This window comes from Macrobrachium rosenbergii, chromosome 31 (assembly GCF_040412425.1).
Source record: "Macrobrachium rosenbergii isolate ZJJX-2024 chromosome 31, ASM4041242v1, whole genome shotgun sequence".
In the NCBI taxonomy this organism is placed as follows: domain Eukaryota; kingdom Metazoa; phylum Arthropoda; class Malacostraca; order Decapoda; family Palaemonidae; genus Macrobrachium; species Macrobrachium rosenbergii.
In genome coordinates, this window is record NC_089771.1 from 26,669,428 (window position 1) to 26,682,424 (window position 12,997).

At 35.6% G+C, this 12,997-nt stretch overlaps 1 long non-coding RNA gene across 1 annotated transcript in view; it reads right to left on the minus strand.

Annotated features, from left to right (window-relative positions):
* Positions 1 to 924: 924 nt before the first annotated feature.
* LOC136855454 (uncharacterized) overlaps positions 925 to 12,997 on the minus strand; it is a 175,528-nt gene continuing 163,455 nt past the window's right edge. The window contains exon 3 of the long non-coding RNA XR_010858041.1: positions 925 to 969. This is a non-coding gene — a long non-coding RNA (uncharacterized lncRNA). The remainder of the gene's footprint in view (positions 970 to 12,997) is intronic.

The window sequence follows — 12,997 nt, forward strand, 5'->3', positions numbered from 1 at the left end:
AGATTTTTTAATGTCCAGAGAGAATTAGCAGAAGCTCCTGTGAAAAGACACAAACAAAAATAATTAAGAAAGCAGTGAATTTGTCACGGAAAGGCCATCAATAAAGTACGTACACACACACACACACACACACAGAGAGAGAGAGAGAGAGAGAGAGAGAGAGAGAGAGAGAGAGAGAGAGAGAGAGAGAGATAGTGTTTCTCTTCTTCCGCTCCATTTCTCGGGTCTTTTCCATTATTACATCTGACACAAACGTCAGGTATGAGACGAAGATTATCCGTGACGGTTCCATACGTTCAGTATCCTCATCTTTATTCTATTTCCCACAATTTCTTTTATACATTCTGAAATTTACTTTAAACAATATTCAATTTACAACCTGATGTTTTTAAAATTTGTATAGTTAAAATGAACCATGTTTTTAATGAATGAATATTGAGTAATTGATGACGACTGTTTTAGTGTCGGTGAAATGAGATGAGCTGGATTTTTAAATCAGCAGTAAGATAGAAAGAAAGAAAGGAAGATAGATAGATAGAAGGATAGATAGGATAGATAGACGGATAGACAGTACAGAAGGATAGATAGACAGATAGATACGTAGATAGGTAGATAGAAGGACAGATAGGCAGATAGATAAATAGGTAGATAGATAGACAGATAGATAGATAGATATACAGACAGCTGATAGATAGATATATAGAAGGATAGACAGACAGACAGACAGATAGATAGACAGACAGAGAGATAGACAGATAGATAGACAGATAGATAGATAGATAGATAGCAGATAGATAGACAGACATATAGATAGATAGATAGAGAGAGATAGATAGGGCAGATAGATAGATAGGACAGATAGATAGACAGATATACAAATAGATAGACAGACAGATAGACAGAAAGAAATGAAATGAAATTATGTACTCACTTTGCGAAGCAGGTGTTGGCCTCCATCGGGTAACCTGCCTGAAAAAAAAAGAAGTTAATTCTGTTTAAAAATAAGAAATTACTTTAAACATCTTAGTAAATTATACAGTATATGCCTGATAAATAGAATTAACAAAATGAAAAATCTATTTCAATGTATTTTTAATTCAGTTATATCAAACTTTAATCCTGCATTCAACCTGTCATACATCGAAATCTACACATCTAAATTTATAAGTATTTTGTTGAGAGAGAGAGAGAGAGAGAGAGAGAGAGAGAGAGAGAGAGAGAGAGAGAGAGAGAGAGAGAGAAAGTTATATTACACTCTAATTCTATGTTCAAAGCTGTCATATTCAGAAATATATATTTATAAGTATTTTGTTGAATCTATAGAGATAAGAGAGAGAGAGAGAGAGAGAGAGAGAGAGAGAGAGAGAGAGAGAGAAGTTATATTAAACTCAATTCTATATTCAAAGCTGTCATATACCGAAAGCTATTTTTATAAGTATTTTTGAGAGAGAGAGAGAGAGAGAGAGAGAGAGAGAGAGAGAGAGAGAGAGCAAAACACAACTGGGAACCATGACTTTCCAAGCAATTAAGCCCCAGAACAGGATACCATCCAGAAAGCACACCACTAAGAGATAGCACCCTAAATTCCTAGACCAGAGCATCATCAGAGCCACCTAGCGGCAACTCACTCGAACCAACTCGGGATCTTGAACAGACTCCAACTTCTTAACACTGGCCACTTTAAGGCCCTTAAAACTCTTTATGGATATTTTCGGGGCCTTCTTGAGTCCAGAAACAACAGCTGCTGTTTCGGATGATCTCTTAAGGGATCCGTTTTCTGATAAAGTTCAATTTTAGCTTCCGCTGGAATCTCCGAAATGTTTGGACTGTCTAGCTGCTCATGGCGAGAATTCCCGAAGTTAAGGTGGCAGTTGGGGCCTAAGGATTTCGGCAGTTTTTGGGACATTTTTCGCTTAGTTTTTTCTTAAAGGATGTCTATCAAAACGCAAAAAAAAGCCATTGATGATACATTGTCAAAGTGCTTTTACATTTTTAAATTTTTTTAAAGTACTGATAGCAGTCAGTTATTTTTTGTTTGTTTGTTTTAAGATTATTTGATATCCCGAAAGGCAGAACTTTTTCATTTCTTAGAATATTTAATACCGGGTGGTGTCACTAAAATCAATTTTTATTTATATTTAAGGAAATATTTCATTTTCATCAAACACTTTAATAAAAAAACTAAACGATCCCCAAATCTTACAGTCCGTTCCACTACATTAGTATTTCTCTAATAAAAACAAAAGTACGACTAATAAAAGAACAAGAATATCAGTGACCTAATAATCTGAAGATGTCAAAACAGTCCCTATAAACAATTATGGAAACAAGGAGGAAAACAGAATTCCGCATCAAATGAGTATGAATTTCCTTCCGACACGACACATCACGAGCAATTACCGCATCACATAACTAGAATTACCGTTACCCAAGTTACTCATAATTACCTGTGGAGATTAATACCCGAGGCATTAAATGGAAAGCCCACCTGCAGGACGGTTATAATTAACACTTCACCTGCGGGCTCCAAATGCAGGCTGCACAGGATTCAATTACAGGTGAGGAGTGAGTAGATTTATTTGCAGGATGGGAGGAGAGGATAGGAGGGGGGATAGTAGGGAGGGGGGGAGGAAGAGGGAGACTTTGGAGATGAGGGAGATCGGAAGGCGATGGAGGATAAGATTACTGTTAATTACCGTAGTAAAGTACTGCTATATATTAAACTTAATCTGATTGACTGAATTCACATACGCTTATATAAAAGTGTGAATTGATGATTGAAGTAGTTATAATAACTGATTAATAAAGGTTTATAACATTACCATCACCTGTCTGAGGAGATTAGTGTTAATCCCGCGTCTTTCCTATTCTGTTTAATTAACAAGATCGCGTAGAATCAACTCTGTCTGCTGAGGGATCAAATACCCACTGGATACTGTGATTAATTGAAAGTGTCTTCAAATCCTTTGGTTAACCGATGACACCTGTTCGCGACGCTAAAAATGACATGGGTATCTGTATAAAAGAGTGATATGGAGTAAAAAAAATATATACTTTATTTTCATCTGTACCTGCCACGATTATAGCAGATTCCGCGAACTGTTTAACCTGAGAGAAGACACCTGTTTATGACGCTAAAAATGACATGGGTGAAGACACCTGTTTATGACGCTATAAATGATATGGGTGAAGACAACTGTTTATGACGCTACAAATGATATGGGTGAAGACACCTGTTTATGACGTAAAAATGATATACAACTGTTTAAGACGCTACAAATGTTAAAAGACATCTGTTTTTTTACAAGGGTTAAACATCTTTTTTCTCTCTAAAACAGTGAATTGAGTTTAGAACTATATATATATATATATATATATATATATATATATATATATATATATATATATATATATATATATATATACATACATACATATACATATACATATACTATCATCTATATCATCTGTATCTGCCCCTGCATCTGAGGGTGCATGTTGAGAACGGAAAAAAGCAATTGAGTGAACGGAACGGGAACAGGATGGAGTCACATTTTTGGTTTTATCGTTTGCGGAGAGAACCAGTCACTTTAAAGGGGGGAACATTTGCTGCTTCTATTGTAACTCTGGGAAACAATAGGTAGGGGGATATCAGCTGTGCAATCTGTCCTGGTACAAATTCTAGAGCTTTTATAATACATAATCATACACATAAATGCATATATACTGTATATATATATATAATTACATATATAAGTGTATATAAATATATAAATAATTATATATATAAATATATTATAAATATACATATAAATGAATGTATGTATATATGTACATTTATGTAAACACACACACATATGTATATATATGTGTGTGTGTGTGTGTGTGAGTTTGTGTGTGCATAACCATTAGAGGCAAACGCGAAGGACCACACCATTCTGCCAAGAACCCAACGACAAGGGGGTGTTTGTTATTGTGAGAAAAAAACACTCGACGAACACAACCCTTCAGGGAGGCTGAAAAGACACTCCGCAGTCAGAAACAAAAGCGAGGTGTTGGGCTAAAAAAAAAAAAAAAAAAAAAATATTTCCCCTGATTCCCCTACCCTCCCCCAACCCCCGAAAGTACGACGAGACGATGGACAGCGTATCACACAGCATATTCCCCCATGCTGCATTTAAAAGAATTATTTTTGGAACGACATCATTCGAGAACAGTCCCATTATAGGGCTAAACATCTTCCTCATTTCTGTACTGTTGAGGAAATAAATGAAGAAGAAATGATAAATAATAATAATAATAATAATAACAATAATAATAATAATAAAAATATTCCTATTTATCTGTCTATATAGCAGGTCTATGTTGGGTTGGCAGCCCCATAAATTTGTAAAGTGACAAAAGTTCCCATTATAAAACCAGACGTCACAATTTAAAGGGTGGGAAGAAAAGGTTTATGAAGAGTCTAAGCATCAAATTACATGGAAACAAAGCAACTCCGAAGAGAAAAAGCAAAATTGAGATATATGACAGAACTCTGTGGGACATTACTGCAAATATAAAAACCGCGACAGACTTAGAAGTCACAGAATAAAATTTATGTGTGGAAAAAACACTACAAGTGGTGTTCCAGCTATCATAATAACTCCGACCAACCCGCGTTGAAATTCCTGAGACGTTGCAATGAAAAAGATCCTGTTCCTAGGAAGCAAAGTATGATACATCGCTTTTAAAGTACACGGAAAAGAAAAAGGAAGAGAGGAAGGAAGTGGATTTTTCATAAAAAAAAATATATATAAATAAAACCATGGTGTCTCCGTACCATGTTTGTCTTCTCAGGCGTCCTTTCTCAAAGAAGAATTCGTTGGGTGTTTTCACAATGTGCAGCCACACTACACACATACATACATACACACACACACACACAGAGAGAGAGAGAGAGAGAGAGAGAGAGAGAGAGAGAGAGAGAGAGAGAGAGAGAGAGAGAGAGAATGCAGTTATAATTTCCATAAAACGAGACGTTGAACAATGAGAATGAGAGGGATGAAGATGATGAAAATGAGAGAGAGAGAGAGAGAGAGAGAGAGAGAGAGAGAGAGAGAATAGAGAGAGATATATATATATATATATATATATATATATATATATATATATATATATATATATATATATATATGTATATATATATATATATATATATATATATATATATTTATATATATATATATATATATATATATATATATATATATATATATATATATATATATATATATATATGACATAAGACGTTCATGTGAACGTAACCGTGCCATCACGGGTATAAACATCCTGAAAAGAGAGAGAGAGAGAGAGAGAGAGAGAGAGAGAGAGAGAGAGAGAGAGAGAGAGAGAGAGAGAGAGAACCTCGCATCTCTCAAAATCTCCAAGCATCATCAGAACCCTCCAGCCTCCGGCTTTACCCGTCAAGAACACAACTCGAAAAAGAAAGTCGAGATTCTGAACTGACTCCAACTTGGTATCTTCAGGTCGGAAAGCTGGCCATGTTAACAAGACCCCTTAAAAAAAACTTTACGGACGCTTTTGGGCCATCTCGTCCAGCGGAGAACAACTGAACAGCTGCCTTGGGTGGTTGCAGAAGGAGTCTAATTTTGGTAAGCTTGGGAATGTCTAGAATAATTCCTGAACTCAGGAACGTTTCGAATATTTCCTTCAGGTTCAGCTGACGTTATAACTCACGAAAGGCTTTCATTTATATTACAAATTTCCTATGTACAGGGCATAGTTGTGAGTTAGCTTGATTCTTCTATGCCTTATTTATCTTTTACCAAAAGTAACATGAGGAAAAAGTCTGGATTACGTAACCTCTTGTAGTAATATATATATATATATATATATATATATATATATATATATATATATATATATATATATATATATATATATATATATATGTATATATATATACATATATATATATATATATACATATACATATATATATATATATATATATATATATATATATATACATACATATACATATGTTTTTCTTAGCAAGGAAGTCACGGAAAATGAGAACATTGTGCACGAAAAAAAAGTCCAGTACTTTTATAAGAAAAAACAAAAGTTCAATACTTGTATAACTCAGTCATCATGATGAACTGGTCAAGTTTCCGTTACGCCTCAACGAAGACTTCCCTATTGAAACTACCTATACAACAATGATCAATATCATAAATCATAACACACGTGGTTCCTTTGTGAGTGATCTCCTGAACTCAATCACATGAAATTCCAGGGACTAAAACAATACGTTTTTGAGTCAAACTCTTTCAAGATGGCCATGTTTTTGGGCTAACTGATGGCACATTCGTTTATTTCCGTAATTTACTTTTAATTATTTATGCTAACCAATACTTCTAAAACCTAGAAAAACAAGTCAAAAATGCCGAGAGTTTTCTGTACAGCGTATAATCAAGGCCGCCGAAAACAGATCTATCTTTCGGTGGTCTAGGTATAATACTGTATGAGCCGCGGCCCATGAAACTTTAACCACGGCCTGGTGGTGGCACGGCCTATATCGTTGCCAGACGCATGATTATGGCTAACTTTAACCTTAAATAAAATAAAAACTGCTGAGGCTAGAGGACTGCAATTTGGTGTTTGATGATTGGAGGGTGGATGATTAACATATCAATTTGCAGCCCTCTAGCCTTAGCAGTTTTTAAGATCTGAGGGCGGACAGAATCCTTATTTACTCGACCATCCATGTAGCACCCATAAGGTCACCACTTCACACATTTATTCAAAGGCGATCAGCAATTCTGGCATTGGCTCGAATCATACACTGGCCACATCTATCCAGAGCCGAGATGAGGAATTCTCTACTATCTTCTGTTTTCCCAGGATCTATACAGGGTTCTTCTATCCACATCCAAGATGTGGAAGTCTCTCTTGCATCTTCAGTTTTCCCAGAATCTATAAAGGCTCCTTTCTCGCCAGATCCAAGGTGAGGGATTCTCTTCTATCTTCTGCTTTCCCAAGATCTATAAAAGTTCTTTTCTCTCGAGATCCAAGATGCGGAATTCTCTTGCATCTTTTTCCCAGAATCTATAAAGGCTCCCTTCTCTCCAGATCCAAGATATGGAATTCTCTTCTGTTCTATCTTCTGTTTTCTCACGATCTATGAAGGTTCATTTCTCTCCAGATTCAAGATGAGGAATTCTTTTCTGTCTTTTGTTTTCTGTAGAGGATCCTTTCTCTCCAGATCCAAGATGAGGAATTTTCCCAGGATCTTTCTCTCAGATCCAAGACAAGGAATTCTCATCCGTCTTCTGTTTTCCCAGGATCCTTTCTCTCCAGATCCAAAATGGGGAATTCTCATGTCTTCTGTTTTCCCAGGATCTATAGAGGATCCTTTCCCTCCAGATCCAAGGTGAGAAATTCTCATCTGTCTTCTGTTCTCCCAGGATCTATAGAGGATCCTTTCTCTCCAGATCCAAGATGAGGAATTCTCATCAGTCTTCTGTTTTCCCAGGATCTATAGAGGATCCTTTCTGTCCAGATCCAAGATGAGGAATTCTCATCTGTCTTCTGTTTTCCCAGGATCTATAGAGGATCCTTTCTCTCCAGATCCAAAATGGGGAATTCTCATCAGTCTTCTGTTTTCCCAGGATCTATAGAGGATCCTTTCCTCCAGATCCAAGGTGAGAAATTCTCATCTGTCTTCTGTTCTCCCAGGATCTATAGAGGATCCTTTCTCTCCAGATCCAAGATGGGGAATTCTCATCTGTCTTCTGTTTTCCCAGGTTCTACAGAGGCATGTTTTTCTCTAAATTTAGGGTTGGGGCTTGCTTTTAATCCCTCTCCAATTCCCTTTCATTCTTCAATAGATCAGGAAAATGGGTTGTCTAAAGCAGCAACCTCTCAAACGCAGATATAAAGACATACAATGAAATTGTATATTTTGCATTGAAATACCTTTAACAACAACACAAGTATAAAGACATACACTGAAACACCTCCAACAACAACAAAGAAATAAACACATACACTGAAATACCTTTAACAATAACACAAGGCTCTGCAGGCAAGGGTTTTAGTGTAGCTGAAGGGTTTCCATTTAGCCCAAGACTTCCCGTCCGGTATTTTTCCCTTCCAGGACATAACACCAATGGACGTTCCATTAAACGGAAGGGAAGGATTACCGCAGGATATGCTTCCTTTGGTTGCCTTTATTCCGCCGACACCTGAGGATGTTTGTTCTGATGTTCTGTTCTGTTCTCTATCTCTCTCTCTCTCTCTGAGGATGTTTGTTCTGAGATTCTATTCTCTCTCTCTCTCTCTCTGTGAGGATGTTCGTCCAGAAATTCTACTATATCCCTTTCTCTCTGAGGATGCGTGTTCTAAAATTCTATTTTCTCTCTTTCTCTGAGTATGTTCGTCCAAAAATTCTATTCTCTCTCTCTCAGGATGCTTCTTCTGAAATTCTCTCTCTCCCTCTCTCTCTCTCTTTGAGGATGTTCGTCCAGAAATTCTATTCTCTCTCTCTCTTTCTCTCTCTTTGAGGACGTTCGCCCCGAAATTCTGTTCTCTCTCTCTCTCTCTCTCTCTCTCTCTCTCTCTCTCTCTCTCTCTCTCTGTGAGGATGTTCGTCCAGAAATTCTATTCTCTTTCTCTCTCTCCCTCTCTCTCTTTGAGGATGTTCGTCCAGAAATTCTGTTCTCTCTCTTTTTCTCTCTCTTTGAGGATGTTCGCCCAGAAATTCTATTCTCTCTATCTCTCTTTCTCTGAGGATGTTCGTCCAAATATTCTATTCTCTCTCTCTCTCTCTCTCTCTCTCTCTCTCTCTCTCTCTCTCTCTCTCTCTCTCTCTCTCTCTTTTTGCAGGAAGACCTTTGGATTCGCCTGACTCTAAGTCGCTTCTGTTTAAACATAACACTGACTAAGGAATGAGATAATCTGCACGAGATAATTGCTGTATTTTGGATAACTGCTGAACATAGAGAAGGTCTTGGGAGTATATAAACAACTGCATCCTCAAAAAAGTTAAAAAAGAAGTTAATTTTTATAAAGCCTTTTCTCTATTACTGATCTTTGTCATTACACGGAAAACTACAATCAGAAAGAGCCTTGAGAATCTCTCTTTTAAAAATATTTCTCAAATAACTAATGTGATTTTGTATTTTATAACTTGAGCATTTTAAGCTACACACCAAGATACATACACATATACATACACACACACACACACACCCAACATCACCGCAGTCAAGGAAATCAGTCAGCCTCCAAAAGTTAATAAATGGACGGATCCTTTTCTGCAATAATCGAAAAATATTAGGCTCTTTTTTTTTTTTTTTGACGTCGAGAGGGAGCTATTCCGAACTTTTCAAGAGAAACCTCGGGATGAAAAGTTGTGAGAGCTGTCACAAGTTGAAAATCTCTTCCTCTGGAGACATTTTTCTCCGTTTCTGAGGTTTGGAATGAGAAATATTTCACCGCACTTAAGTCACAATTTTTCGGAGTGTATTACGTAAACGCAAACTCCTTATCAACGCTGACGGGAGATAAAACCACTACAGTAATTATTTATGAACAGAAGTTATAGCTTTGTTTTGAAATCAAAGTTATCTGTACATTCTGATTTCTTCCCTTTTATGAAGATATCAAGTTTTTTATATACACTAATTTACTAGGTAAAATTAGGCTCCTTTATTAATGGAGCTATACAGTATAAAAATACAGATATATATGTATATATATATATACATATATATATGTTTATATATTTATATATAATTATTTATATAGTAATTTTTTTATTTTCACTTCTCTTAACTCCATTATATTCCCACCCAGAAACATTCCTATGATCATAGTAAAACATTTTCTATGAAACTAACATTGTAACATTTTGCTAATACAAAAAAAAAAAAATAAATAAATAAATAAATAAAATAGAAAACCTTTCTCTATAAATTAAAACAGACGAAAAATAGAAACTTTCTCTTGACTTTTTCGCAGACTGCGTCAACAGCGACATATATCAATTCTGCTGAAGTGAGACTGAAGATTATCCTCAATTATTAAAATGAGTTCTTTCTGCTTTCCTCATTACAATATTTGTTCATCCTCTCATCCCGCCAATAATGTCTCCTATATGTTGAATGATCTCTGAGAGTTTATTGTCGGCCTCGGAGAGGCATTGCATCCTCTAAGAGGTAGACTGGATAATTCTCTTGTACTTGGAAAGAGGTCCATTTGGTGAAAATTCACGTGCATTGTATTTCCCAGGGTGAGAATATATTAAGTATTATAAACTGTATATATATCGAATTCATCTCCTGAATAATAATAATAATAATAATAATAATAATAATAATAATAATAATAATAATAATAATAATGATAATAATAATAAGTATTATATACTGTACATTACAAAGAGTTTATCTTCTGAATAATAATAATAATAATAATAATAATAATAATAATAATAATAATAATAATAATAATAATAATAATAATGCTCCCAAACATTTGCATTTTTAACCGCCCCTTCACAGTTGATTAGATGAAATGACATATTTGTAACATACTCATTATGACCCTAAAATGAATACGTAACATGACTATCTTTTTTTTTTTAAACACTGGAAATATTAATATCTTAAAGATAAACTAATCATTTCATTATGGACTAAAAACCCGAGCCCTGGGTTCGGGTTCCAGGGAGGAAAGATGCATATAAATATTAGGTCTATATTATGATAATATTACAACTACTGAATAAAACAAAAAAGTACGTATTTTAACACTGTACATATTATTATTATTATTATTATTATTATTATTATTATACAGAAGACCAGCATTATTAACAAGCCCACAAAGGGGTATTATTGTTATTAAAGAATCATTAGAAAGATTATTATTATTATTATTATTAACAGCTTATTATGGCCCGATTATTATTTTTATTATACAGAAGACCAGCATTCAAACTTCCAAATAGAATATATCACCAGAAACAAATGTTTATTAGAAAGAAGTAACCAGAAGGTAATGGGAAATACAAAAGTAAATACGAGATCACTTATTAAAAAGAACAAATAAATGACCAAATTAATAAATAAATAGATAACAATGCGAGCAAATTATTAAAACACAAGCAGAACTGTATTAGGGGAGCAATGCACTGCATCTTCGCTTGAACTTTCGAAGCTCCAATTCAACGACATCCTCAGGGAAGCTGTTCCAGAGTCCAACGGTGTGAGGAATAAAGAACCTCCAGAACTGAGATGTTCGAAAGCTGCTGGGGTATAGCAATAGCTCCTCTGATTCCTTTTAAATCAGTTAATTCAGTCACATGACCCTATCTCGAATCTCCTTTTAAATCCCCAACGATAAAACAATGTAAGGGCAAACGTCCGCTATTCATTTCATCGTAATTATGGTGCGCCTCCTTTGATAAATAACTCGATAATTACGGAAAAAAAACGTTAATCATGCCAATTACGGCGTAGGGAAATAGATCCTCCGTAATGATACACTTTTAAGATCGCTTATAAACGGTAAGAAATATATTTAAGACAATAAGACTGAAACAATCAAATGCGGATTTTGTGGGATAAATCAGCAGCACTTCGAGATTACGATAAATGACGGCAGTGTAGTTTTTCTTTCTTTTTTTTTTGGTTCACAGGGAATTAACGTGATGAACATAAATTAACGGAAAAATACACTCAACATGAAAAGAGTGATTGATGGAGACTATTGTTCTAAATGAAATTACTCACGTACAAACAAATTATCAACATGTTATGGTCCGTTTGTTTCAAAAGCCGTTGAATGAATTCTTTTAGTTAAATCAGTAAAGCATGTTTTATTAATGCCTACGGTAAACAGGGGAAAAATATCCATAATTCCAGAGAGAGAGAGAGAGAGAGAGAGAGAGAGAGAGAGAGAGAGAGAGAGAGAGAGAGAGAGAGAGAGAGGCACTAACAAAAACGAATTTGAAGGAAAACTGTCAATAATTCCATAGAGAGAGAGAGAGAGAGAGAGAGAGAGAGAGAGAGAGAGAGAGAGAGAGAGAGAGAGAGAGAGAGGAGGCACTAACAAAAACGAATTTGAAGGAAAACTGTCAAAAATTCCATAGAGAGAGAGAGAGAGAGAGAGAGAGAGAGAGAGAGAGAGAGGAGAGAGAGAGAGAGAGAGAGAGAGAGAGGAGGTTAACAAAAGGAATTTGAAGGACAACTGTCAATAATTCCATAGAGAGAGAGAGAGAGAGAGAGAGAGAGAGAGAGAGAGAGAGAGAGAGAGAGAGAGAGAGACTAAAACAAGGAAAGGGTTTACTACCACGAGAGAATTTCAAGTGTCATTCATCTCTTCCGTTCCATAACCTAAAACCTGACGTTCCTTTAGACACTGAATAACCTACACGATCTTTAAAGCTTCAGGCACGGAACACGGAAACGCCTTGTGGCTGTTTGCGCACGCGCGCAATCGTAGTGTGTGTGTGTGTGTGTGTGTGTGTGTGTTTGGGAAGGAGAATTAACAAAGGAAATTTACCCTTCAGTCTCCTGTGTTTGGATAAGTATATTGTTCGCTCCCAGGCACAGCAAACACGGAGTTGCCGAGTATATTATACAGAAACTGTTACATGGGTAAGGCTGGTATCTATAGAGAGAGAGAGAGAGAGAGAGAGAGAGAGAGAGAGAGAGAGAGAGAGAGAGAGAGAGAGAGAGAGAATGATATCACGGTTGAAATATTTTATTACATGGATTCATTTCAGCATCTTGAAAGAGACATACTAAATATTTCAGTTGAAGGGAAAAGCATTGATGAAATCAGTTGATTCTGATGAAGGCACAAACAAATGTGTATTGATTACAGTACAATAACATAAATCAAAGTCCTGACTGACCAAGAGGTATGCAAGCAATTCTCTATATTTATGTTACTTTTTCAACAGATGCTTAAGAAATGGTTA